The 11,235-nt window shown below is 54.5% G+C and overlaps 1 long non-coding RNA gene across 1 annotated transcript; it reads right to left on the minus strand.

Annotated features, from left to right (window-relative positions):
- Nucleotides 1-10,049: 10,049 nt before the first annotated feature.
- LOC136376949 (uncharacterized) lies at nucleotides 10,050-11,128 on the minus strand. The gene is made up of 3 exons (XR_010746258.1): nucleotides 10,764-11,128; nucleotides 10,508-10,693; nucleotides 10,050-10,137 (listed from the first exon to the last, which is right to left on the minus strand). It is a non-coding gene; the product is annotated as an uncharacterized lncRNA (long non-coding RNA).
- Nucleotides 11,129-11,235: the final 107 nt, after the last annotated feature.

Here is an 11,235-nt window from a genome sequence, read left to right on the forward strand (position 1 = left end):
TGGGCTGGGTCCTTAGTTGCTTTTTTGTAAGTTTGCAGGGAGGGTGCTATAACTCTCTCATATTCTTTTTTTTTTTTTTTTTTTTTTTTTTTGAGAGAGAGAGAAGCAGAAAGTAAGAAGCATCAACTTGTAGTTGCTTTCATTTTGGATGTGTATTGATTGCTTCTCCTACGTGCCTGGACCCAGGCCGAACCAGTGACCCCTTGTTCAAGCCAGCGACCTTGGGCTTTTCATGCCAGCGACCTTTGGGATCTTGCTGACAATCCCTCACTCAAGACAGCCACCCTGCGCTCAAGCTGATGAGCTCACACTTTAGCTGGTGACCACAGGATTTTGAACCCGAGGCCTCAGCATTCCGGGGCGCCACTCGTATCCACTGTGCCGTCACCAGCCAGGCCTCTCCCCCATTCTTGAGGCCAGAAGTCAAGACGCCTGCAGAGCCACACTCCCTCTGGGGCCCTAGGGGAGGACCTTCCTGCGTCCTCCAGCTGCTGGTGGTGGCCTCAGTCTTTGGCTGGTGGCTGCAACACGTCAGCCTCTGCATCCGTCGTCACATGGCAACTTCCCAGGCATCCAAATTTCCCTCCTCTTTGAAGGTCACCAGTCAAGTTGGATTAAGGCCCCACCCTAATAACCTCAACCTAACTTGATGACATCAGAAAATACTGTTTCCAAATAGAGTCTCACTCATGAGTACCAGGGCGTAGGACTCACTGCAGCAGTATTTGGTTGGGGGTACCATCCAGCCCATAACCGTTGCAAATAACAGAACCCCCTCCAGCTTGTGTAAGCAGATACGGGCTGCTACGGAGCTGTGGGACGGCTCACCGTTCAGGCGAAGCTTCCGGGAGCACGGCCAGACTCCCTGCCAGACCAGTCTGCTGCCCCCACCACACCGGGAAATACTCTGTCTCTGCAGCAGCAGGAAGCAGAAACCACCCCAACCCTAGAAGGATGGTGTCTTTGCCGGGGCCAGACCCTGCATCCCGGTCATACAGCAGGTCACATGCCTGCCTTTAGTGGCAAGGGGAGGCAGACCAACGTCATCCTTCGGCATTCTAAGCCGGAAAGGCAGGATTCACTATGTGGGAGCTATAAAAGGCAGGGAGGATGTTCAGCCACAGTGACTATTGTTCACCACAGTCCTTAACTCTATTCTCTTTTGCCCTTTTTTTCTCACTATAAACACTGGAAAAGTTAGTGCCTGCTCACCAAACTGTGGCCTTGGGCAAGGAGGATGGTTCCGGCCAGTGAGAGGTAGCCAGAAGCCTCCTGGGGAGCTTCTAGGAAGTTTGTCTCCATGATAAAAGAGGCAGACATCTCTACCACTCTTCTTTCCCCTGCTTCATCTGGTCTGGAACACGGATGTGGTGGGAGCTGCGGCAACCCTCTGCAACCACGAGAAAGAGGACAATAAAATTGCAGAGATGCTGGCCAGACACAACCGGGCTGCTCAATTAACACAGACACGACTGCCTTCAGGCCTGCTGCTTTGGGAGAAAAAGAAACCCCTATTGACTCAAACCACTGAGCTTGTCAGAATGTCTGCTACTCGAAGCCAAAGGTTTTTCTATTGATTTGTTAGCCTGCCTTCCCTCCCTCCCTCCTTCTTCTTTCCTTCCTTCCAGTTAACAAAGCCCTTCGAGTTAACAAAGCCTTTAACTACTTGAGCAAGTTTAAAAAGCAAGTAAACTTTTTTTTTTTTTTAAGGAAAGACTGAAGGAAAGAAGAGAGGAGGCACAGAGACCAAAGGTGGAGTTTGTTTTGGAGGAGTCATCTGTCGAAAGCGGTTTACTGTTAAGTAAGAATCAGGAAATGCACCGTTTTGAAGAGTTCTTAGACCTGTACCAAACCAAGCTCTCCAATGAGGATACCACTTGCATTGAGACCTTCCAAATTAGTGGCTTTTTTCCCCCTTTTTTTTTGACAGTTCAGTTCGTGAGCCTTTGGAGATGGGGTCAGAATTTTCCTCCCATCCCATTGCTGCCTCCAAATCAATCCTCTGGCCCCGCAGGGCAGTCTGTCCGGTTGCATCAGCCTCTTCCTGCCCACATTGGCCTGGCATGGCCCAGGGTAAGCCCAGCCAGGGAAAAGATCAAGACTGTCTCCCCAAGGTGGGCCAGTCAGGCTGATCAAAGGGTTCCTCTCCAGAGAGTCTTGGAAGAGTTTAGCAGGAAATACAGACTGCCTCAGGCAGTGCTGAGGGTCGGAGCAGGGCACCCCTCCCCAGAGTCGAGCGAGGGCTCCGCCAGGGTGGGGGCTGCCAGGGAGCGGGAGGGCTCTGCGGGGCCTGTGAGTAACGCCTCCGGCCTCAGCAGACACCCTCAGTGTGCAGGCTTCAGGTCTGAACCCCACATTCTCCCAGGACTCCGTGTCCCTCCTGCTTCTGGACCTGCTGTCACACAGGGTGGCCGCAGGGCACCTTATTACAGAACCATCTGCCATGCCTCCTTCCTCGTTCGTGCCTCCAATATTAAGTGACAGTGGGAGACACTGATGGGCACTCCCAAAATGACAAGGTTCTTGTCCTTAGGCGGCCACTGCCCAGCAGGGAGGCGAACATGGAAACCCAATCGGTAAATCGAACAGGTAAGTGAGCCGCCGAGTACCAGAGACCACCGCGCTTCCTTCCTTCAGTGCCGCCCACGGAGCGTGCAGGACGTCGGCCGGGCGGGCAGCCCTGTGGACACAGGACAGCTGACCCGCACAGGCGGGCCCCGCAGGAGCGTGCACGGCTGCGGCGGCCTCAGCCAGCACGTGGCGGACCCGTCCACCGCACCCGGTCGGAACCCACGGCGCGGGATCGCGTTCCGGAGGGAGCACTTCCCGGAGGCGGCCCGCGCGCCGCCGCCCCACGTGACGCGCGAGCGCGCAGGGTAGGGGTGGGCGTGAGCATGCGCGTGCGCAGTCGGCCGGCCACTTCCGGGCGAGCTGCGAGGCGGAGCGGAGCGGAGCAGATTGGGGTTGTCCTCCGTGGGACGTGCGGGGGCCACTCTGCAGCTGGCGCCCCGTCCGGCTGCTGTGTCAGCTCGGGGAGGGCGGGACGCGACGCCACGCGACGCGGTGTCCCTCTAAAGCCCCCAGGTGTCGGGTCGCCGTAGCGCGGGCCGAGGTCCCCGCAGAAGGCCCGGGGCGGAGAGCCCGCCGGTGATGGTGTCACTCGCGCCGTCCGAAGGCCGCTCCGGTAGAGGGTAGAGGGGGCCGTGACCGTGCAGTGGGGCGGCCGAGCTGCCTCCTGCGGGCAGACACCGCAGAACTGCCGCAGGCGTGGGCTGGAAGGCGGAGGGAAGAGCCACGGCGGCGTGCAGGCTCCCCCCGACCGGGCCTTTTATGAACCACATGGAGGGTGGGGCGGCTGGGTGAGGACCGGATGTGTGCGGGGAAGCGGGATTTCCCTCTGTGCCCCAGGCGGGCACTCAGGAGTGGGCGTGGGTGTAGCCCATGTGCGTGGACTCCGGGTAGCTCGGGGCACGCAGCCTCGGTTTAGGAGGGCACCACCCGGTGGTATCTGTCAAATGGAAAGAGATTCCCTAAGAGGGGCTCAGGCATGAGCAGAAGAGAGCCCGCCGCGGAGGACTGCCGCCCCGGCAGAGGTGGGATGCAGGTGGAGAGAAGCTGGGTGGCAGCAGAGTGTGAGCAGGAGGCAGTGGTCAGCGACGCGGGTGGGGAGGTATGATGACCGAGAGCCCCTTTGATTGGGCGGCCTGGAGGTTGCTGGGCTTCTTGAGCAGTTTGGGGTGAGAAGCTGTGTTGGAGAGGATGGTAGAGCCATTTCCCCCTTGAACTAGATGAGCTAGCTGACTCTCGAGTTCATATGAAAAATGAACAAGCAAAAATAGCCAAGAAAGCTGAAAAGAAGAATGAGAGCCGCTAGCCCTGCGGGAGATCGAGCATGTTCTAAGGCCCCATTCAACGCAACTGTGTAGTCCTGCGGGGGTGGGGTGAGGTGGGGTGGTGAAGAATGCGTACCTAGTCATGGAAGAATAGTCACCAACACGCCACAACGGCCCGGGTGGGTGGAGTTGGCGGAGTTCGATGCGCTGAGGGTTGGTCTCTAGCAGTGAAGGTCAAGATGGACAATGTTAATCCACTGTTGCTCATCTGAATCATGGTCAAGTAGATCCACAGCTAGACCCTGTACCAGTTAAAACTAAATAGATCAAAGATACAAACCTAAAAAAAGCTAAACCATTAAAAAATGCTAGAAAAAAATGACTTTCAACATTGGAGTGGGAATGCCCAGTAGGAAAATGGGCAGAAGACATGAGCAAAGAATCGACCCAGAAGAAATCTGAACGGCCCAAGCACGTAGGAAAAGCTATAGGAAAAGCTACTGAACCTCGTGCACGGTAACAGAAATGCAAATTAAAGTGATAAGTATTTTTTTTTTCCGAAAAATACTTGGGAGCCCCAATAAACTTTTTAAAAACAAAAATGATCTCGGGTCACTGTTTTCTACCTGTCGGGTTGTGAAGCATCCCACTGTTTACTAGCATGCTGTAGTTGGCAAGGTGGTAGGAAAACGCATCGGGGAGTGGAGGCAGGGGTAACGGCCATGGAGGCATTAGCAGTGTAATGCCTTCCAAATGCTCTTACCCCTGAGAGTTTGTCTCATCCCTCCCTGTGCCAAACACATGATCAAGGTTATTTGCTACAGCATTGCTTACAACAGCAGAAGTTAGGAAACCACCCAGGTGCCTATCTCTAGGAGACGATGGGATGTTTCGACCAGACTGAAAGGCTGTGCAGCTGTCTAGAAATAAAGGAAATGTTTATGTGCTGATATGGGAAGATCTCTACAATCTACTTTTAGGTGAAAGAGCAACGTGCAGAAGAAGATACATGGGGTGATATAATGGGGAAATGTGATATAATGTAGTTATGAAAAGAAACATTGGTGAATGCCCAATAAATGAACAAGGGTGGTAACTTAAAGGCAGGGAGGAGGGAGTATTTTCAATGTATGTATCTTTTAATGACAAAAAAATGAAAAAGCACAATACTTAGGGGGAAAGGATGAAAAAAAAAGTACGTACATAGAATTAACCAGTCATGAGAAGCACTGCTGGAAAGTGGGGAAATGGAAGGCAGTAAAGGAAGAAGTTTCCATTTAAATCTAACTCATCTGGATTTGTAATTAATGATTCGTAACATTCAAAATCGAAAGTCTCCCCTCACGCTCCAGGCAACAAATTCTCTTCCCATAAGTAACCAAATTTCCAAGTTACCTATTTCTTGAATATGTTCTACACATGTAATTCCTCTCTTTTTCCTCAAAAGGAGGACACAGTGCCCTGGCCAGGTAGCTCAGTTTGTTAATGTTTCACTATGCCAAAATTGTGGATTCGATCCTCGGTCGGGGGGCACAGACAATCCACCAATGAATGCATGAGTAAGTGGAACAGCAAATTGATGTTTCTCTCTTTCGCTCTCTCATTTTCTAAAATCATAAAAAAAAATTTTCTGCACTTTGTAACTTTCACTCCACAATGAGGGGCTTATCACATACTGTCCATGCAGACAGGATGCCTTCACTTGGGTGGCTGTGTAGTGTCCCATTCAGCCCAGGGACTGGTGTATCTGGTCCCCTGCGATGGACATTTAAGCCTTTCCCAAAGCCTTCCCTTATTGAGCAACCCTGTAACCACCACCCTCACACAGAAGTCGTGTGCTTGTGCGAGCTCATCCGTAGAGCAGATCCTAGCACTCTCGGCCAAAGCCTGTGTGCAGTGGTAATGTGGATGGCAATTGTCCAATTACCCTTTGAACCAGGCATGTGCCAGCTTAGAGCTTGTTGGTGACATGTGACAGACAAGTGCTGCTGCCCACAGCCTCACCCAACCTGGCTTTTATTTTTTGTATTTTTTTGAAGTAAGGATCAGGGAGGCAGAGAGACAGACTCCCGCATGTGCCCCACCAGAATCCACCCGGCATGCCCACTAGGGGGCGATGCTCTGCCCATCTGGGGCATTGCTCTGTTGCAACCGCAGCCATTCTAGTGCCTGAGGTGGAGGCCATGGAGCCATCCTCAGCGCCCGGGGCCAACTTTGCTCCAATGGAACCTTGGCTGAGGGAGAGGAAAAGAGAGACAGAGAGAAAGGAGAGGGGGAGGGGTGGAGAAGCAGATGGGCGCTTCTCCTGTATGTCTTGGCCAGGAATTGAACCCAGAACTTCCACGCACTGGGCCAATGCTCTACTGCTGAGCCAACCGGCCAGGGCCAAGCTGGCCTTTTGAAGTACGATAAACCACCTGTACCCATCGCCATCCTCTTTCTCTTGTCCTGGTGGCCTCCAGACCTTCATCTGATTTTATTAGCCTTTATTGCACAGGCATTTGGAATGCACAGGTCTTAGTAAAATTTGACAAGTGGCTACACTACATAGCACCCCCCTATAAAACTCTAGAAATGCCCATATCTCCAAAAAGGGCCCCGCTGCCTTCCCAGGCAGCCGCCACTTTCCCCGAGACCGCACAGCCTGGCCTTCCCCAGCCGAGCCATGGGCTCCAAAGCTCGCCTGGCGCCTGGTCCCCCTCTTGCCCTTACAGTGGGGACATTGGCCCTGTGGCTCCTTGCCTTGCTGGTTGCAGGCCGCCCCCGCTGCGTGACTTTGTCTGTCCGTGTTCTGACCGCTGGGCATTCGGGCTGTGTCCAGTTGTTTGGTGACAGGGATAAAGCCATGACTGTTCTAGTGCGACCCCTTTGCAGACACTTCCTTTCTCCTGGTCACGCCTAAAAGCGATGGCAGGTCGTTGGGTCCAATGATAGGTGTCTAGTTAACTTGGTAAGAGGCTGTGCCCTGTTTGAATTCCCGCCGTGGGCCACCTTCCTGCAGCGCCAGGTCCCCAGCACGACTCAGTGCTGCCAGTCCTGGAGCTTCAGGGTGGGTGGGTGGAGGGATCCCACGGCGCTGTCACCCGCATCACCCGGTAACTGTGGGTGCTAAGCTCTTCCCCACCTGTTTACCATATAACCTCCTTTGTGAGATGTCTGTCAAACCTGCGGCCACAAACACACACATCTCACAGATGCAGTTTCTGTATTTCACGGGTAGGTTCCTGTCCAGTTTCTGCCTTTTACTGACTATCCAATTGTTTGTTTGTTTTTTAATTAAGTGAGAGCCAGGGAGTCAGGGAGACAGACTTCCACATGCACTAACTTGGATCCACCCAGCAGGCCCCATCTAGGGCTGATGCTCTGCCCATCTGGGGCCACTGCTCCATTGCTCAGCAACTGAACTATTTTAGTGCCTGAGACAAGGCCATGGAGCCATCCTCAGTGCCCGGGGCCAACTTGCTTGAACCACTTGAGCCATGGCTGCAGGAGGGGGAGAGAGAGAAAAAGAGAAGGGGTGAAGAAGCAGATGACTGCTTCTCCTATGTGCCCTGACTGGGAATCAAACCTGGGATTTCTATGTGCTGGGCCGACGATCTACCGCTGAGCCAACCGGCCAGGGCCTATCCAACTGTTTCTAAAACATCTATATGTTTGTCCAGCATTTCTCACTGTTATCCATGGGGGTGGAACAACTGAGCTACATGAGTTTGAGCGGATTTCCACTGTCCTGGAACCACTTGTCCCCCGTCATCTGTGAACTGTACAGGGAAGGAAATGTCTACCTTCATCAGGTTTTGGGTTTTACCAGGGAGTTTGCCAGCAACAGAGGGCAGAGACGGGAGGCCTGGGCAGGGGCGCTGAGCCCTGGGTAGGGGGACAATGGCAGGAAGGAAGGAGGTTTGAAACTACCAGGCCCGGGAATTCTTACGGAGAAGCTGCTTGATCAGACAAACGGGAAATGGGACTTGTGTGTGGGAGGGAGTCTGCAGCTCAGTTTTCAGAGCAGGCACGGGCACCCCAGACCTGGGGCTCAGGAGCTCTGCGGGGAGGCCAGGAGCCCGGGGCAGCGCCGGGCGCATTTCCCCACCGACCTGGCACGTCCCAGGCCTTGGCCTCTGTGGCTGGATAGGGAATGAAGGAGGCAGAGCCCAGAGCTGGAGCCTCTGAGGCCGTGGGGGTGGGGAGGGTGGGGAGGGAGGGTGGTCCACCCTGGGCAGCAGCTTCGGACAGCTGGGATTTTGTGAGAAGGGTGGGCAGAGAGGTCTCCGCCTCCCTCCCTAGCCCTGGTTGATGGGGACAGATGGGAGAAGTGGCATGATGGTGACACTTCACAGGAGAGGCAAAGTCTGGGAGGGACGGCCAGGTGAGGGGCCCGTTTGAGGAGTGGGCCCAAGGGAAATGTGTCCATGTCAGCCCCGGGAGGGAGTGGGCAAGGGGGTGGGGTTCAGGGGATGTAAAACCATTGTGGAGGGTGCGGGCAGAGCAAGACTGGGCCTCGGGGCTCCTAGGGAGGCAGTGCCCTGAGCTGTGGCTCTGGATACCAAGTGGCCAGGTGGGCATCGGCTGTGCCCGACTGCCCGGGGGTCGCTCCGAACACAGAGGGTGAAAGTGGAAGTGTCAACAGACCACCGAGGAGAAAGCTGCAGGCCAGCCAGGCATGGGCAGAGCCAGGCTGGGGTCTGGGCCTCTAACCTCCATGCTGTTCCCAAACACCACAGGACGCCCCCCCAAAATGGGCATAGTGAGGTCCTAACCCCCAGCACCTCCAAACGCTGCTGCGTTTGGAAACAAGGTCTTTACTGAGGTAATTCGTTAAAATGAGATCACCTCAATTCAGCCTGACCGGGGTCCTCATAAGAAGAGGAGATTGGGACACAGACAGACACAGAGGGACGATCACACCAGGACACAGGGAGATGACCGTCCACACGGCCAGGAGAGAGGCCTCAGAGGAACCAGCCCTGTGACACCTGACCCAGGACCTCCGTCCGGCTCCAGGGCTGGGGACAGTGTCCTTCCTGACCGAGCCCCGCAGGCCAGGCCGGGACACTGTGTTAACGGCTGCCCCAGCAAACTCATACCACAACGAAAGAAACCAATAAGGTGAGATAGGGCGATTTCTGGTAAGAAATGTGCGAGTGGTCTTTGTTCGCATTTCTGGCACAGAGCTACCAGAACCTTTGGCACTTCCTGGGAGGAGAATGACAGAGGTGTCTTCCGTTATGTGAGTGAGGTGAGTTTGCAAAGACAGACCCAGGTCACCTGAGGACACGGGCTGGTTTCCCGGGGAGCCGACCCCCTGACAAGAGGGTTGGGATGTTCATCTCCTCCTCCAGCCTCCAGGGCGGGGGAGAGAGACTGGGGGTTGAATCCATCGCCGATCACCGGTGAGTTCATCGTGCCTGTGTAATGAAGAAGTATCAAAACCCAAAAGGAGGGGGCCCAGAGAGCTTCGGAACCCAGAGAAGGCACGGGAGCTCTGAGCCGCTGCCCCACACGTGCCAGGGGCATCCCTTCACCCGGCCGTTCCTGAGTCACATCCTTTTACAACAAACCTGTGACCTAGTCGGTACACTGAGCTGTTCCAGCAAGTTACTGTATTTTTCGCTCCATAAGACACACGTTTTAGCCCTGGCCGTTTGGCTCAGTGGTAGAGTGTCGGCCTGGCGTGCAGAAGTCCTGGGTTCGATTCCCGGCCAGGGCACACAGGAGAAGCGCCCATCTGCTTCTCCACCCCTCCCCCTCTCCTTCCTCTCTGTCTCTCTCTCCCCCTCCCGCAGCCAAGGCTCCATTGGAGCAAAATGGCCCGGGCGCTGGGGATGGCTCCTTGGCCTCTGCCCCAGGCGCTGGAGTGGCTCTGGTCGGGAAAGAGCGATGCCCTGGAGGGGCAGAGCATCGCCCCCTGGTGGGCAGAGCGTCGCCCCCTGGTGGGCGTGCTGGGTGGATCCCGGTCGGGGGCATGCGGGAGTCTGACTGTTTATCCCCATTTTCAGCTTCAGAAAAATACAAAAAAAAAAAAAAAAAAAAGACTCATGTTTTCCCCCAAAAGTGGAGGGGGAAATACTCATGTGTCTTATGGAGCGAATGTTCATTTTTTTTTTTAGCTCCTGCGGGTTCCCAGACAACTAGAAGAGTATTTGAACATTAAAGTCTCTTCTCATTTGTTAATAACAGTGCTCATGGTTGTTAGTACTGCAGTTGAGTTTACATTGTTGACATATTATAGTGGTACATTTTATTAAATATTTTAACACATCATTTGGTTCAGGATATTATTTTTCTTATTTTCCTCCTTAAAACCCTAGGTGTGTCACCTGACCAGGCGGTGGCACAGTGGATAGAGCGTCAGACTGGGATGCAGAGGACCCAGGTTCGAGACCCCGAGGTTGAGAGCTCATCTGCTTTGAGCAAAAGCCCACCAGCTTGAACCCAAGGTCGCTGGCTCTAGTAGGGGGCTGCTCAGTCTGCTGAAGGCTCGTGGTCAGGGCACATATGAGAAAGCAGCCAATGAACAGCTAAGGTGTCGCAACATGCAATGAAAAGCTGATGATTGATGCTTCTCATCTCTCTCCATTCCTGTCTGTCTGTCCTTGTCTGTCTCTCTCTCTGACTCACTCTCTGTAAAAAAAATGAAAAAATAAAAAAAAATAAAAAATAAACAACAAAAAAACCTAGGTGTGTCTTATGGAGCAAGAAGTACAATAATCAAATCCAAGGAGGGGTCGTGGGAACCCCCCACCTGTAGCCTGCTACCTGGCCAGAAGCACAGAGGACAGCCTGGGTGTGTGACTGACATCTTCAGTGGAGGGGTGAGGTGGGGTGGGGGCGGGACAGTCCCGGAGGACTGAGCCCCGGACCTGGGGGGTCTGATGCTGTCTCTGGGGGTGGGGTGGGGGCGGGACAGTCCCGGAGGACTGAGCCCCGGACCTGGGGGGTCTGATGCTGTCTCTGGGGCAATAGTGTCAGAATGGAGCTGAATTGGAGGACACCCAGCTGGTGTTAGAGAACTGCTTGTTGGAGGTTGAACCCCTTTCACCCCCAACACACACAGGATCCAGAACCTCGGTACCGGCTGAAGTCGTCTGGAAAGCCAGGGCACCGATTTTCTTTATCCAGACTTCTACTCAATTGGGGAAAACAAAACCATTTTGCGTCCAACCCGAGGGAGTGAGTTGGCGCTCCCTCGGAGCCCCTGGCCCTCCAATCTCCCTGACCGCCCTACCACCACCACCACGGAGCTCTCTGCAGGACCCCACCCTCAGCCAGCCTCTGGCCCCCTCCCTGAGCCGCCTTCCGCCCCCCCACCCCAGCCCAGCCCCCCACAGCTCTGAGGGCAGTGCTTTCTTCTGCCCCCCCCCACCCCAGCCCAGCCCTCCCAGCTCTGAGGGCAGTGCTTCCT

Source organism: Saccopteryx leptura, chromosome 6 (assembly GCF_036850995.1).
Source record: "Saccopteryx leptura isolate mSacLep1 chromosome 6, mSacLep1_pri_phased_curated, whole genome shotgun sequence".
NCBI classification, from domain to species: Eukaryota; Metazoa; Chordata; class Mammalia; order Chiroptera; family Emballonuridae; genus Saccopteryx; species Saccopteryx leptura.